The sequence below is a fragment of the Momordica charantia genome, assembly GCF_013281855.1.
Source record: "Momordica charantia cultivar OHB3-1 chromosome 6 unlocalized genomic scaffold, Mcharantia_2.0 BLBB01000006.1, whole genome shotgun sequence".
Lineage (NCBI taxonomy): Eukaryota > Viridiplantae > Streptophyta > Magnoliopsida > Cucurbitales > Cucurbitaceae > Momordica > Momordica charantia.
The window spans coordinates 20132503-20147795 of NW_028275164.1; positions in this window are offsets into that span (position 1 = coordinate 20132503).

The window sequence follows — 15293 nt, forward strand, 5'->3', positions numbered from 1 at the left end:
ATTAACTTGGTTAATGAGTTTAACTGATTAATCTCGCATCGTTAGAGCTTCTGACCTGTAGATCCATATGTCCCCTTGCTAGCTCACAACGGGTAAAATGAGGATCAAGAATTATGAAATAATTTGAAATATTCAAATTATATAAGGAAATGTATAGAATGTATATTGATACATTATATAAATACATGTTAATTTTTTATAAAGATTCAAAATTAATACTATGTATTTTGAGAGTGGTGGCTAACATTATGGATAGGAAAAACCCCTATTTTCTAGGGAATTCAAAAGAAAAAGATATCCTGATGGTCTTGAGATTTCCCTAGATTCAGGAGAAGATATCCTATATCTAAAAAGATAAGATATCCTTATGGTTTAAGAATTTTCCTTCTATAAATATAACAGTAAGTTAAACCCTAAAAGGACACCAAAAAAAAAAAATCTCTAAGCTATCTTACTCACTCAATCCATTGCAATTAGATCCCACAATCCGGATTCTCGATCGAGAGATTTAACAACGAAGATCAAGTGGTGCTGTCTCATTTGGTTTACATCAATAAGAGTCTTCAAAGGTAAAATTCAACATTCTTTCCTGTTTTGCATTTTTCTTTGTTTTAAATTTTTAAAAGAAATTTAGAAACGTGTTCTACTGCTTCCGCTCCGAGATTCACATCCTCTCAAAGATATGGTCTGTATATGAGGTTGAGATGATGTATTATGATTAGTTGAAGGAAGAGGAAGAGAGAGAGGAATTGAATACATACTTTGTTCATACCGTGAAGTTGAGGTTATTGAGGAGGATGTCATTGACAAGGATGGTAAAGAATGAGTGCTCACTATAATGTTGTCATGTTGCATGAATAGTGGAGATGGTGAAGAAGAGGTACTAGTTTAGGTGAAAAATAGGAAGAAAATAGACAACAAATGGTTGTGTCTCTACAGGAGATGGTAAATTAGGACAGGAAGCGTTTAGAAAAGGAAATTTAATTTTATGGAAAACAATATGGCGGTAAATAAAGATGCGACCAGTGGAGTTTAGACACTTGTAGCATTTGTGTTCATTACTATAGCCAATGAACACAAATGCAACCGTTGTAGGCACGGAAAACAGGCTGAACCAAAGACCTTGAAGATCTTGTAATCAGGGAGTTGTTAAAAGGTTGTTTGAATGAAAGATAGGTTTCCAAGGGTAGGGGTGGGTAGTTGGTTAATGATAAAAGCAACCGTTGAGAAAGCATTCCAACACAAGGTGAGAGACATGGAGGCTTCAACTAAAAGAGTTAGTTCCATTTCAATGATATGACGCTGTTTTCGCTTAATTTTTCCATTTTGCTCACTAGTGTGTGGTCAAGGAGGTTGAAAGAGAATACCAAAGTTTGAGAGATGAGGAATGAAATAATCTAAACTCACCTCCCTAATCATCATGAAAGGTTTTGATTTTAGCACTGGATTGATTTTCAACTAGATTCTTATAGGTGAAAAAGGAGTCTAGGGCTTCACCTTTATTTTTCAATGGGTATATGTGAGTGAGGCGACTGCAATCATGTAGGAAAGATATATAGAAGCAATAGCCTTCATTTGATTGATGGGGACGAGCCCCAGAGATCGGTGTGAACCATTTTCAAGTGGTTTGCTAGGATGAGAGTTTAAAGACGGAAAATGGAGAGCATAGGATTTTCCTAGTTGACAAACATCACAAAAAAGAAATTTTTTTTATTAATCTTCAAACTAGAGTTACAATATCAAAGAATTTGACTAAGGACTCGATTGGATGGATGATCCATATGTTGGTGCAAAACTCCTTGGATATACTAAATTTTTGAAAGAAAACAATGGAGACGCATGATAGTAGTAAAAGCAATAATAGATAATGAAGGAAAAGACTTCTTATTGGGGTATGTGACGCCACGAGTAGGTAGAAACTCCAAGTGATAGAAACCATCTTTAACCTTCCCGGTCAGCAGCAACCTCTTGGTAAACTTATCCTTCACAAAATATTTATCAAACTGAAATTCAATGAAAACGTGGTTATCCTTGACAAGCTAAGAAATGCTAAGTAAATTTTTTGTTAAATCAGGAACATAAAATATATTTGGTAGGTGTAGCAATGTGCTATGAGTGGTGGGGGATGAAATTGTGGAGTTACCAACGTGCTCAATTCTTAAAAGATCACCATTACCTACTGCAAGTAGCTCATTACCAGCTCATTACCATTATATTCAGCCCGTTGATTTAGATTCTCAACCTCTGGTGTGCTTTGGTTGTCGCATGTGAGTTTGCATACCACATAAGGCTAGTAACGGTAACAACTTTCGGATTTGTAACAAGTGCATTTAGTTTGTTCTTGTTTGTAGTAGTTTTATTTCTCGAAGAACCCATATACTCTTTCTCAAATATGATTATAGTGGGTGGCAAAATGACCATAATTTCCACAAACTTGGCAAGTTGGTTTGGATTTATTTGAAAAGCCTTATGATCACCCTTCTTTTCAACGGTAAACAGAAATTTAATTCATACTCTTCTGCTTTTTTTACTTGGAAAAAGGGTCGTTTTTGCTTACTTTCATGCCCAATTGTCATATTTTTCCTAAATGAAACGCAAGAATCCGAGCGTTTTGACAAGTTCTCTTATGCTGTACGTGTCAAACCAAGTATAGAAAGCTGCATTTAAAGCAAAATTGGTCAATCAAAGAAGTTGGAAGACATCGGCAGAACTTGATTTTCTCACCTACTCAACTAACTTCAACTTGCCTATAAATTCCAACATTCACTCCTCTATTCCAGTTGTTGTAGTTTCCATATGGCCGACATTTATTGGATCTCTGTCCTTGAAATTTTCTCATAACCATATTTGCAAAAGAGTAGAAACATCAATAGGTTTTGGAGTAATATTTAGATGTTCCAATAGTCATTCAAAGGCAAGTATAGTAGCATGGAATTTTTACCAAGTCCAATCATTTTTACCATAATTTGATAGGTGATTGGTAGATATTAAATTCAACCTTCACAAGCAACATATTCATATTTTACAGTAATTTGTTTCATAAGCTCAAGATATTCTCCCATTTTCATAGACCCCTTTTAGTATGTTGAAGAGTGCACTTAGTTAGTTGATTCTTGATGGGTTAACATTACCAAAATAATCTTCAACGCCTTTCCAGACTTCAGAAGAGGAGGTCATCTCAAGGAGAGAAGTGCTATTGTCGGTTGCACTGAACTGAACAACAAAATCAAGAAGCGAGTAATCTTTCACCATCCAATCTTTTCATAGGTCGAATGTATAACCATTACAACAGAGTTGGGTTCTTGAGGAATATATTCTGGTGGCTTGATCTATGGGTCTAGGACAAAGCCATCTAATTGTCGCCTTCTTCATAAGGCAAGGACAGTTGGTTTCTACAGAAGATTGTTTCCTTCCTCTAACTTGGGATTCAACAATTAGCTAAGGAGATTACTGAAATTCAAGGTATTGAGGGATATTATTTTGCTGTTATACTAAATGAAGATTTGTGTTTCACTGTGGATGTGTTCTCTGCCAACTTGATTAAGGTAAGAGATAAAACAATCTGATTTATAGAAGTAGAAATATGGAACCCACACACATGAGGTAAGCCCTCAATGTTTGCCCAAGAATTAAAGCCAAAGATTTAGGTAAATAAACCAACTGCAGAATAATTTATACAAAGGAAAAAATACAATTGATTCATTTGGAAAGTACTTGAGAATGAAATAACAAATGTCAGAATCATTGAATTGATTTTATCCTTTTGTCATAACAAGTTGAGAGGTTCCAAATGTCACATCGTATGCATGTGGTCTCCTTAAAAAACGACATATGTTATACCTTGTATGTGGGTCATACCTTGATAAAGACGACCGTTATAAATATTGTACTACTAGAAAATTGAGTTTTCGTGACGCTCATTAACAGTATAATACTGTTCAAAATAAAAATATGCGTCACGAAAGGCAAAAAATGCATTTTTGGAGGGAAAAAACAGAGATTTCCGGATATTTGATCTTTTGTGACGTTTTTTAACCGTCACAAAATTGTGGTAAAAAAGTTGGTTTTTCGTGACGTTTAAAAAACGTCACGAAAGGTTGAGGCGCGTTTTTGGAGGGAAATGACGGAGTGTTCCGAATTTTTGACTTTTTGTGACGTTTTTCTAACCGTCACGAAATGGTCTTCAAAAAGTTGTTTTTTTGTGACGTTTAAAAAATGTCACGAAAGGTTGAGGCGCGTTTTTGGCGGAAAATGACGGAGTGTTCCGAATTTTTTACTTTCTGTGACGTTTTTCTAACTGTCACGAAATGGTCGTCAAAAAGTTGTTTTTCGTGAGGTTTAAAAAACATAGAGAAAAAATAGATAAAAAAAAGTAATTAATTAACTTGGAATATACTATTTTTTTTAGGGATGATTAGAATTTAAGTTAACAAAACCTAAAATTTAGGTGGTAGAAATTCCCACTAAGTAAATTTTGAATCCCATTAAAAATAAATATTATTTTTGTATTTCTATTTCATTTTAAAAGAAAAAATATTTAGGAATTGGTCCATTTCCATTATTTTATATTAGTTTTTCACCCTAAATGTAACACCCTGCTTTAAGATTTAATTTGTGCTTTCGGATTTTCTGTAAGCTGATAATTTAAATCCTTCGATTTTCTAAATTCAGGGATAAATTTAGTTAGCTAATTTTACAGAATTTTAATCAAGTCTTAATTTAAAGTTTTGGAAATTTAATTTTTCCTTTTAGATTTTATTCTTCTGTTTTTAAAATTAAGTTATTCTCTTAGATCATTTGCTAAACACTCTTTATTTTAATTAGATTTTTAATTTTAGGAAGAGATTAAGAAAGGTCTATTCTTCTTAATTTTTAGAAAATTAGTCTATTGGTAGTTTCTCATGGATTGGTTTCTTTTGTTAAATAAAAGAAAAGAAAAATAAAAAAGGAAAACAAAATTAAATTGAAAACCTAAAACATATTTATTCTCCCCGAGCCGCCTACCCTTCCCCTCTCTCTAATTGAAAACCTAAAACCTATTTCTTCTTCCTCAGCCGCCTACCCTTCCCCCCTCTCTTCTTCTTCCTCTCCAATAGCCCTTGCCAGCAACACCAGAGGTGACTCAATCCAACAGCGACGACAACCCCTAAAACCTCTTTCTTCTTCTTCCTCCCTTCTCCTTTTTCAGAAAAATTTTGAAAAAAAAAATAAACCTAGGTACTAGGTGCCTCTAATTTTCAAAGAAGAAAGAAGGAAAAAATATTCGAAAACCATAGTCAGTACGTGGGTGGTTTTGGATTTTAAGTTTGGTTGAATTAGTATTGGAGTTTTTTTAGAACTTGGGATCTTTAATCTTTTAATCATTGAAGAAAGGAAAAAAAAGGCATTAATAAGGAAAAAATAAAGAAAAATAAAGATTTTTTTTGTTTAATTTCTATCTAGGTAAAATGAAAGTTGGGGTTAATTTATTTATTTTTGAGAAATTGAAGGGGATTTTAAAATATCCTTACCCTTTTAGGATTTAATTAAAGTTTTTCATCTTCCATTTAAATTTAAGTTCAATAAATTTTAACCTTTTAGTTTTTTCATCACCTTCGTAAAACTCTTCTTCTACCTCACAATTTTGTTGAAATTTCCAGCTTCCCCTTCGTAGGCTATTGCAATCTATGGGCTTCTTCTTCCCTTTGCATCCATCTTTTCATCATCAACCATAATACCGGCCATCACTACTCTTCCACTGATTGTCCTCTATTATCGAACTCACACGACAGCAAACCGCAGTCTTTCGTCCCACTGCCATGCATCCTAATTTTTACCCATTCGTTACCCAAAAATCCAAGTTGCAATTCCACCTTATTTGGGTAAAAATCATCCACAAACAAACCCATTCCAACAGCCTCTCAAGGCTTCTAGCCGCGTTCATCACCAATGGGTTTCGTTTCGTTCTCGATTCCAACAAAGTTTAAAGAAGTTTGGCCTCCTCGGGTACATTTCCTTCCTCCGTCTTTGAAAAAAGGGTGTTGTTTGGTTATCCAAGGATTTTGATCTCAATCTCACTTCGAACCAGCAAAGTTTACAGCAAAACAGAGAGGATTATCCACAAAACAACCCAGGTGCCTCCCTCTATTGCAGTTGGAGAATCTTCAAGGAAGCAACAGGTTTTGTTGAGTTACCTGCTGCAACTGCAAAGAAGGTTAGAACAGAATGCCCACATGTATATACTGATGAGGAATGACATGAAATGTTTAAGGGTGTTATACAGCAAGCTCGGGAGATAACACGTAGTGCTTGTATCATTCGGTCGCCATCTCCTTTGCGATCCCCCATAGTTAGCCTCCATGAGGAAGAAGGTGAGGAAGAAGAGCAAAAATAATCGACCATATCCATCGAAACTTTATCTTCTAAATCAGAGGACGAGGAGAATGTTGGTAGCCAAAAACCTCAAGATGATTTCAAAATTCCTCCCACCACTATTCTAGGGGTGTGAAGTACAGATGACTTACCCTCTTTCTTTTTAACCCCTCTTACTTCGAGTGTGCCTACATGAGACTGGGACATAATAGGTAATCCATGTGATATGGAATGGTTCAGACGAAGAGACAGAAACAACGATTGAAGTCTATGACATTCAATGCTAAGATATCATTCCCTAAGTGGCCCCTATACAGCATGCACCTCAGAAAACTCGAGCAAAATCAAGTAGTCATGCTTGGGCCAACAATTTTCCATGCCAGGAGAGTTCCTCGATTATTTCACCATTCAATGAGGAGGAAGAAGCTCTGTTTCCGGAGGCTAACGCTAATTATGAAACAAGGGAGAGTTCGCCAACTCCAACTCTGTCGTGTATGGATATCTCGGTAGTCACTGTTGATTCGGTAGGGTCATTAAATTCTTCCATTACTTCTTCATCTCCAACTAATCGACAGTATGTGCCCCATACTCATTTAGATTTTAAGGATCGGAAAGAATTCATATTCTCCTCCTTGGAAGAGAATGCTGCAGGGTAAGGCGCCAGGCACCTCTATTTCTAAACTGGAGACTCGAGTCGTGAAGGCTCGTGTTGTAGCTACAAAATAATGTTCCCCTAATCTAGTCCCTACTACTGTACCTGCTAGTCATGTCCCGAAAGCACATGAGGAATTAGGAACAGAGTGGAGTCGTGTGAATTTTCGAAACCTAGTCAATTGACTAGAAAGGTTGAGCTTGGTTTGGACATTGACCAATATATTATTCCATCTATGTGGCAATGGAAAGGAGTTGTTAAAATTAATGGTTAAAGCTGGTGGTATGTGTCCCTTTTGATTTACAAAACTAGAGGTCCTTTTAGGATCCTTACAAACATTCACAAAATAACTAACTTACCTAATGATTCGAACGAACAGTGGGGTTAGAAGGGTGAATCACTCTTAGATCAAATCAAGAATCTATGATAGTCACTTATATATCCTAAGATGACTCGGTCCATATTAACTTGATCGGGATTAATCCAATGATGATGATAACTACTACAAATATGGATTTTAATGTCGGACAAAAAAAACATGGAGGAAACAATGTTGGACAAAAAAAAAACACAGAAGGAAATGTCGGACAAGGTTTAAAAAACGCTAAAATAAAAACAAATTAAATTTTATGTTTCAATGTCGGGCTAGACCGGACATTGTAAGTCCACATTTCAGGCCCAGCCGCCATTAAAAGTGACCGAGTTTTTTTAACCCTAACTTTAATTTTCACCACGAAAATTTGTCACTTTAAAAAATTTCTTGCCTCCCCTCGCTGCGGGAACGAGCTCCGTTGCCCGTGCGAACGCAGTTCCATTGCGTGCAATGGGGACAATCTGGTGGCTCGAGCGAAAAAGAACTCCGAAAGTAACCTCCATCTCTTCGAGCGATGGGGGATTGAAGCCCTAGATTCGTCTCCAATTCTTGGCTGGTACGTCTTGAATATTTCTCTTTGTTTTTATCGTTTCTTGCAAACAATTTCCTTGACTCTTTGGGGCTGTTCTGTACCGCTGAATTGATAATTTCAATGGTTTGTCGATCAATTTTGGGAAAATCACAAGCTACATTTAAGAGTGGAAAATGTTAAGCAAAGAGATGGAGTCGTGTAGATTTTCCTCCTGTACATGAATAAAAAAATAGGCTATCTGCTAATTTTTATTTTTCACTAGACTTTTTGAAGATTAGCTTTGATAATTTCTTTTCTGTAATAAATATCTTGGGGTTTGTTTGCATGCTTTCAAGGCCCATACATAAGGACAATTAAATAGGAAATTTTTTTATATCTCTTGCTTTAACTTTCTTCATCCTTGGTATAGTTAGAAACTGGATAATTAGTATCTCTATCTCTAATGGCTTATTTTGATTCCACAGGGTAGCTTCCACAACTTGCAGAGGAAGCTCATTGGGTTTTAGATAATTTGAAGTATTATTAACAACAATAAGCTTAAGTACTAAGCTGGGAAAGAATCAATTGTAGTTAGAATCAATTGTGGGAAAGAATCATTGTCTTTTCATTTGCAAGCCTTTTCATTTCTTATAAGTTATATCTTTTCATTTACAAGTCTTTTCATTTCTTGTAAGTTACAAGTCTTTTCATTTACTTAAGACTTTTCATATGGCTTGCTAGGATGGCTATATATAGCCTTGATATGTCTTGTTGTAAACACAATTTGAAGTTTAATGAAAAGTGAGTTTTTTCATTAGCTTGGTTGAGAGCTTTATCTCCCATTTCTTGTGCAATTTCTTGTGTCTTTAGAATTTGCATGTTAGGATCATTCAAGCGGTGTTGATCATACCTCTTGTGGAGTGATTCGAATCACGAATTTAGAAACGAGTTTTCTCTACTCTTGATATTGATCATCAAGGTAATCCGTTCTTAAACTTTTCCTTGGGTTGATTCCATACTTGTTTTCGGGGTTTTTGGGATTGAGTTCTATGGGTCTTGTTCGTTAGCAAGGTTCTTAGATCCAACTCTCAAGGGTTTCTTAACAAACTCCCATGTTTTATTTTTTTTCTAAAGCTTGGATTTCAAGATTCATTGCTTGCCTCCATTCTTCATGTTGTATTGCCTCCATATATGTTTTTGGAATATTTATCTGAGTAAGGTTAACCATAAAACTTCTGTACTAACTTGAGAGTTTGTCATATGATACAAAGTGAGACAATGGATACTGAGTACAAGTCCATTTTCTCTTCCTTAAAGCAATCGGCAAATCCAGGTCTGACTCATCATTAGCAAATATTGTAATGTCTGACTCATCATTGATTATTTTCTCGTCAATTTCAGTTACAGGGATATGTTCAGACTCTTGGACTTGCTTATCTCTTTCAGTTAAGGGATATGTTCAGACTCTTGGACTTGCCTATCTTTTTCAGTGTTTCTTCTTGAATAAACCTGTAATGGTGTAGTAGTAGAAGGGTTAGATGGTCCTGGTGAGGTGTCTAAGGATGGTGGTAAAGGATTTGATATAGGAAATGTGAGGTTGGGAATGGGCAAATCCTTATCTTCCAATAATAGTTCCTCCCCCTGAAGATAAGGTGAGGTAAAGTAGCTGGTGTCTTCATAAAAGGTAACATCAGCAGAGATGAAGAACCTTTTTGAAGGAGGATGATAGCATTTATATTCCTTTTGAGTGTTCGAGTATCCAACAAAAATACACTTGAGTGCTCGTGGATCAAGTTTACCTCGCTGATGACTGTGAACATGAACAAAGGCTACACAACCAAATACTCGAGGAGTCAAGTTATTTGTTGTTCGGAAATCAGGATAATATTTTGATAGGATATTCATAGGCCTTTTATGGTCTAGAGTAACAGATGGTAACCGATTGATTATAAATAAATGGTTGTTAACACAGCTTCCCCCCAGAAGGATTTAGGAACATTTCTTTGAAAAAGAATGGCACGTGTCACAGAAAGGATGTGACCAATTTTTCTTTCGGCCACTCCATTCTGTTGAGGAGTGTCCACACAAGACGACTCATGGATGACTCCAATTTTTTTAAAGAAGGATTTTAAGTTTTGATTGAAGTAATCTCGAGCATTATCAGAATGGAATCGTTTGGGTTTGATACGAATTGGTTTTCTATCATATGAAAGAATGTTTGAATGGTAGAACCAACATCAGATTTTTGTTTTAAAAGATAAACCCATGAGACTCGAGTACAGTCATCAATGAACACAATAAACCAACGAAATTTGGAAACATTTAGAACATTGGAGGGACCCCAAACATCAGTATGAATCAGAGAGAATGGAACTGATATTAATTTATTATTACTAGGGAAGGGTACACACTTGTGTTTAGCGAATTCACAAACTTCACATTGAATTGACTCAAGATTAAGATTTTGGAATAAATCGGGAAACAATATTTTAAGAGTTCGAAATGATGGATGTCCTAGTCTATAATGATTCAACAAAAGCTTACTTGAAGGATGATGAGTTTGTGAGGTGAAGGAGACTGGAACACTAGTCTGACCGACAAGTTCATTAAGATAATAAAGTCTGTCTTTTTCATTAGCAAGTCCAATAATCTTCCCATTGCCCTGATCCTGTAAAAAACAAGAAGAATCAGAAAAATTACTCTGCAACCTAAATCTTTGATCAAATTCTTCACCGATATCAAATTAACAGTTAAACGTGGTATATGAAGCACATTCTTTAAAGTAATGTTTGAATTTATCTTGATGTCTCCTTGACCATCTACTGTTACCAAGGTATCATATGCTGTAGAAATTTTCTTATTGCTCGGACAAATACTATAAGAGATAAAATGACAGCTACTATTCGTCATATGGTCTGTTGCACTAGAATCAATAATCCAGGTACAACGTTTAGGCTGAGAAGTTGTACTCGTCAAAGTTACCGAACCTGTACCTTGACTAGGAGCATTATCCAAAGTTTTTAAGAAGCACCTTAATTGTTTGATCTCATTTATGTCCAACTCTTTTGTAATTTTGGACGATTGTGACATTGATACCAAGACTAAATAGCAACTAAAAAATGGAGATCCAAAACTGAAAAATCAGCACTGAACCGAACCGAAAAAGGACTGAACCAAATAAAAAACAGTTGAATCGAACCAAAATATTCCGAACTTGAACCAAATCTGACTGAAACAAACTGAAACCTATTGAAATGATTCGACAATGAATTGAACCGGACCGAAAAGCGATGAACTAGTCCAACAACGAATTGAACCGAGCCTAAAGGAGCTGAACTGGCTTGGACCGAACCAAGTGAACCAGACTATTTGAACCGAACTGGACGAACCGAAAATTGTGAACCGAACCAACAAATGTTTAGATTTCCCTTTTAAAAACCCTAGCAGCCACCCTTTACGACAACAACCCTAGCAGCCACACGAATCAGCAAACGGCGGCAGCGGCGGTGGTCGGCGGCGGCTGTGGTGGTCGGCGGCAATGCTGCAGTGGGTTGGGTACAATGAACACTTGCAAAATCGTGTTCAAAACTTCAAAACCCTAATTCCCACAAATATTTTAGAGGAAACTTGGCTCTGATACCATGTTAATTGATAAGAAAAGAAAATAATTCTTCCTTGATTCCTACAAATGATTGATACAAGGCTATATAAATAGCAGTCACTAAAAAGAAGTTCTGTTAGGATAAGGAAATACTTACCTATTAGAACAATAAAACCCTAACCTAAATAAAATAGGAAAACTATAATTTAACATTTACGCTTTCGAGTCTCCCAAAATTTCTCAAATTCTTGCAATCCCCTGCTTGATCTATAGGCTAGCCTCGTTTTCTTTTTGTAGTTCTTTCTACTCAAGTATAAGTAGCTAGGTCATAATCTTGATTGGGGGTAGGATTACTCGACCATGTGAGGGTCATAAAACTAACCTTCCTCGTCTATTGAGGGTCAACGACAGTGTTCAGCAACACGCTACAAGTGAAGATTCTATCTCTTGCTGAGGTGAGCTTGAGAAGCGTCCAACAACTTGCACTGAGGAATACCTTCTTGAACTACATAGAGTTTATAGGGTCCTTTAAATCATAGATCTTAAGTTACCTGAGGCTGGCAATCAGTTAAATAACCTGCCACCCGGGTTTGTAGGTTTTTACTCGTGAATGTTCGAACAAGGATTTCGACTTCCCCTTCATTTGTTCATTCAAAAGTTTTTGTTTGCTACAAACTTAACACCAGCTTAGCTTTCACCAAATGGTTGGGCTACCCTTATGAGGCTCTAGTTCGTTTGGTGGAGATATATCGGGGATGAGTCGAGCTTTTCTTAGACGTAACACAGCTTTCTTAGCAACCCATACTGTCGAGGTATACAAGAAATTTCACGGGTCAATATTACTTGTCGGCTCGGAAGACATTCAGCAAGCTCATATATAACCCTTCATCCAACAAGCACTTGAGAGAAATGTAGTTTCTCATGTCGAGGAATTGGTTCACCACTAAGGAGGGAGGTACCTCGCCACGGGCCTAGTGTATTGTAGCTTAGCACATTTTGAGATCAAGTTTGGTGTTACATTCTTTATTGTCAACTGACGAATGCTCTTCTTGTGAAACTCTTTCATGGTCTCCTACAACAATCAACAAGAAATATAAAGAAGTTTTTGAAGTAGCTTCGGTCTTCATAGTGGATTTGTGGTTCAACAACGTTGATCTAATTTAGTGCGGCCTCGGCCAGACTGGTCTAAGATAATCAGTTGCAATTGATAGCAAGGTCGGTAGTTCTGCTACTGGCGGGGGGTTGCCCAAAGAAGCGAAGGTTGAAAGTGCCCATACCGTGGCTCCAAAAGCTTGTGAAAGGTAATCTCTGCCTCTCAACACTGAGGAAGTGCATGTCATTTTGACTTGTTAGGTTTGACTTTTGGATACATAAACGTGACTGTGGGGGCATGTTTGACCATAAAAATTATCATTTTTCCTTCCAATTTTATTAAAAGTGTTTACATATTCTTAAAATAGGATATAAAGAGAATATTTGTGGGTAATTTGTAATATGAGGTGTTTTGAGAAAAATTGTTGTAAAGCATCGTCAAAGTTGGCAAAACCTCACAGAATCCTCTGTGTTGCGGGAACTATGCGTTTGGCTCAATTTTGGTGTTATTTTCAAAACCCACATTTCACTTATGGAGGGCACATGCATAATTTCAAAAGTGTTTAATTGGAACAAAACAAACCAAATTAATGTCAAATTGATGTTGTTGGGATGATCTCAACCCATTTTCTCTATTTGGTGGGGAGTTCAACCGACTTGGAGTTCTATTTAAATAGAACGTCCACCAGGAGTTCATCATCCATTTTTCATCGATTTTAGCATCCATTCTACATTAGTTTCAGTTTAGAATTCATTGTAGTTTGTTTCCTTTTGTTATTCATTTGTATTTTTCGTAAATTCAAGCTTTGTTACATTTCATTCTTCTTTTGATTCAAGCTCTTTTAGCTAAAACATAATTTTGTTCAAACTTAACATTTCTAATTCCATAGGAAACGATTTAGAAAAAAAACTGAAAGCGAAAGATTTTAGACAGTCATACTAACCTCCAACCATTGTTGTCGAATCTATGGAGACGAACGAAAGTATTTTGATAAGCGCCAAGGTTGCTCGGGTTTACAAAGCTAGAGGTCCTTCTAGGATCCTTGCAAACGTTCACAAAAACGACTAACTTACCGAATGATTCCAACAAAGAGTAAGGTTAGAAGATGAATCACTCTTAGATCGGACTTAGAATCTACGATGGTCACTCCTAGATCCTAAGACGACTCACTCCAGAATTAGCTTGATCGAGACTAATCCAATGAATCGGTTTAACATCAAACCTAAAGCTAGATTTGAAAGAAGCAACACCAAATGTGTTAAGGAACAAAAGTTCTTGAATTTCAATATGTTGAATCTGCCAAAACAGGGTGATTACAAGCCTTTAAATAGGCCAAAGGGTCGTTCAACATGAGGAACACCAAAAGTCTTTCAAATCCTATTTAATGCAAATTGTAGAAAATAAGACATGCAAATTCAAACATGATTGCACATCAAACTAGACAACTAAATGTGTATTCAAAGACGTAGAATTGCTTTAAATTGTCTTGGAAATCACATGTAGGAGGCGCTTTACGTTTGGATGAGATTTGACAAGCTTTGACATCACAAACTCCCAAGAGGTGCAATCTACAAAGGCATGTTCACACATCTGCACACTTTTTTTGTCCTCCGTGCTATCTCTCAAAATAGACAACTTTTCCCTTGCCATCTTTGCTCCATTTTTTTTTTGACTCATTAAATTAACATTGTAAAGAATTTTGGCCTCGGAAATCTTTATCTCCTCGTGTGCATTAGCTAGCCTTTGAAGATATATTATGAAAGCCTCTTGAATCTTCTTTGCTTTGCTTCTTGTAATTGGTCACAAATCGATTTGTATCATATTTCGTGCCAGTCTCTGTAAGTTACAGTCATCTTTTCAATTATTCTTTTTATGTTTTTGTTGGCGGCTTCCACTACACCATTCATCTTAGGTCGATGAGTTGAAATGCTTGATCTTAAACTGCTCACAGAGCTCACTCATCAATTTGTTGTTCAAATTCCTTGCATTATCGGAAATTATGCTTTTAGGAAGACCATAACCACAAATAATTTCTTTCTTGATGAATTTGACTACAACTCCTTTTGTCACATTTCGGCAAGAAGCTGCTTCTACCCACTTAGTAAAATAACCTATGGCTACCAAAATGAATCAGTGCCCATTTCATGCTTTAGGTTCGATAGGTCCTATCACATTCATGCCCTACATATAGAAAGGATAAGGAACTGTCAAAGTATGCAAATGAGCAACAGAAGCATGAGTCTTGCCCGAGTAAATTTGACATTTGTGACATTTTCTTGCATATTTAATACAATCTGTCTCTATAGTCAGCCAGTAATAGCTAGCTCTTAAAATTTGTCTAGCCATCTTGTGCCCATTTACTTTTGATATATTGATTGATGTCATGAAACCAGGGGTTACCGTTGAATTCTTCCTCAATTCTCATACAAGAAGCCGCGACATCTCTCCTCCCAACTTTAATCGGACGAACATCCTCATTGAGTTCTAAATTGAACATCATTGCTAATGTGGCTAATGCATCTGCTACTTGATTATCTTCTCTTGGCAAATAACCAAATGAGGTTTCCTCAAATTCTTGTGACAATTTTGTTATGAGTTGTTTGTAAGGCAACAACTTAGCGTCTCTTATTTCCTATTCTCCTCCTAGCTGATGAATTACTAGCATAGATGATATGAACCAAAGTGTCTTAGTCCTCAAGATTTAAAGGAAGT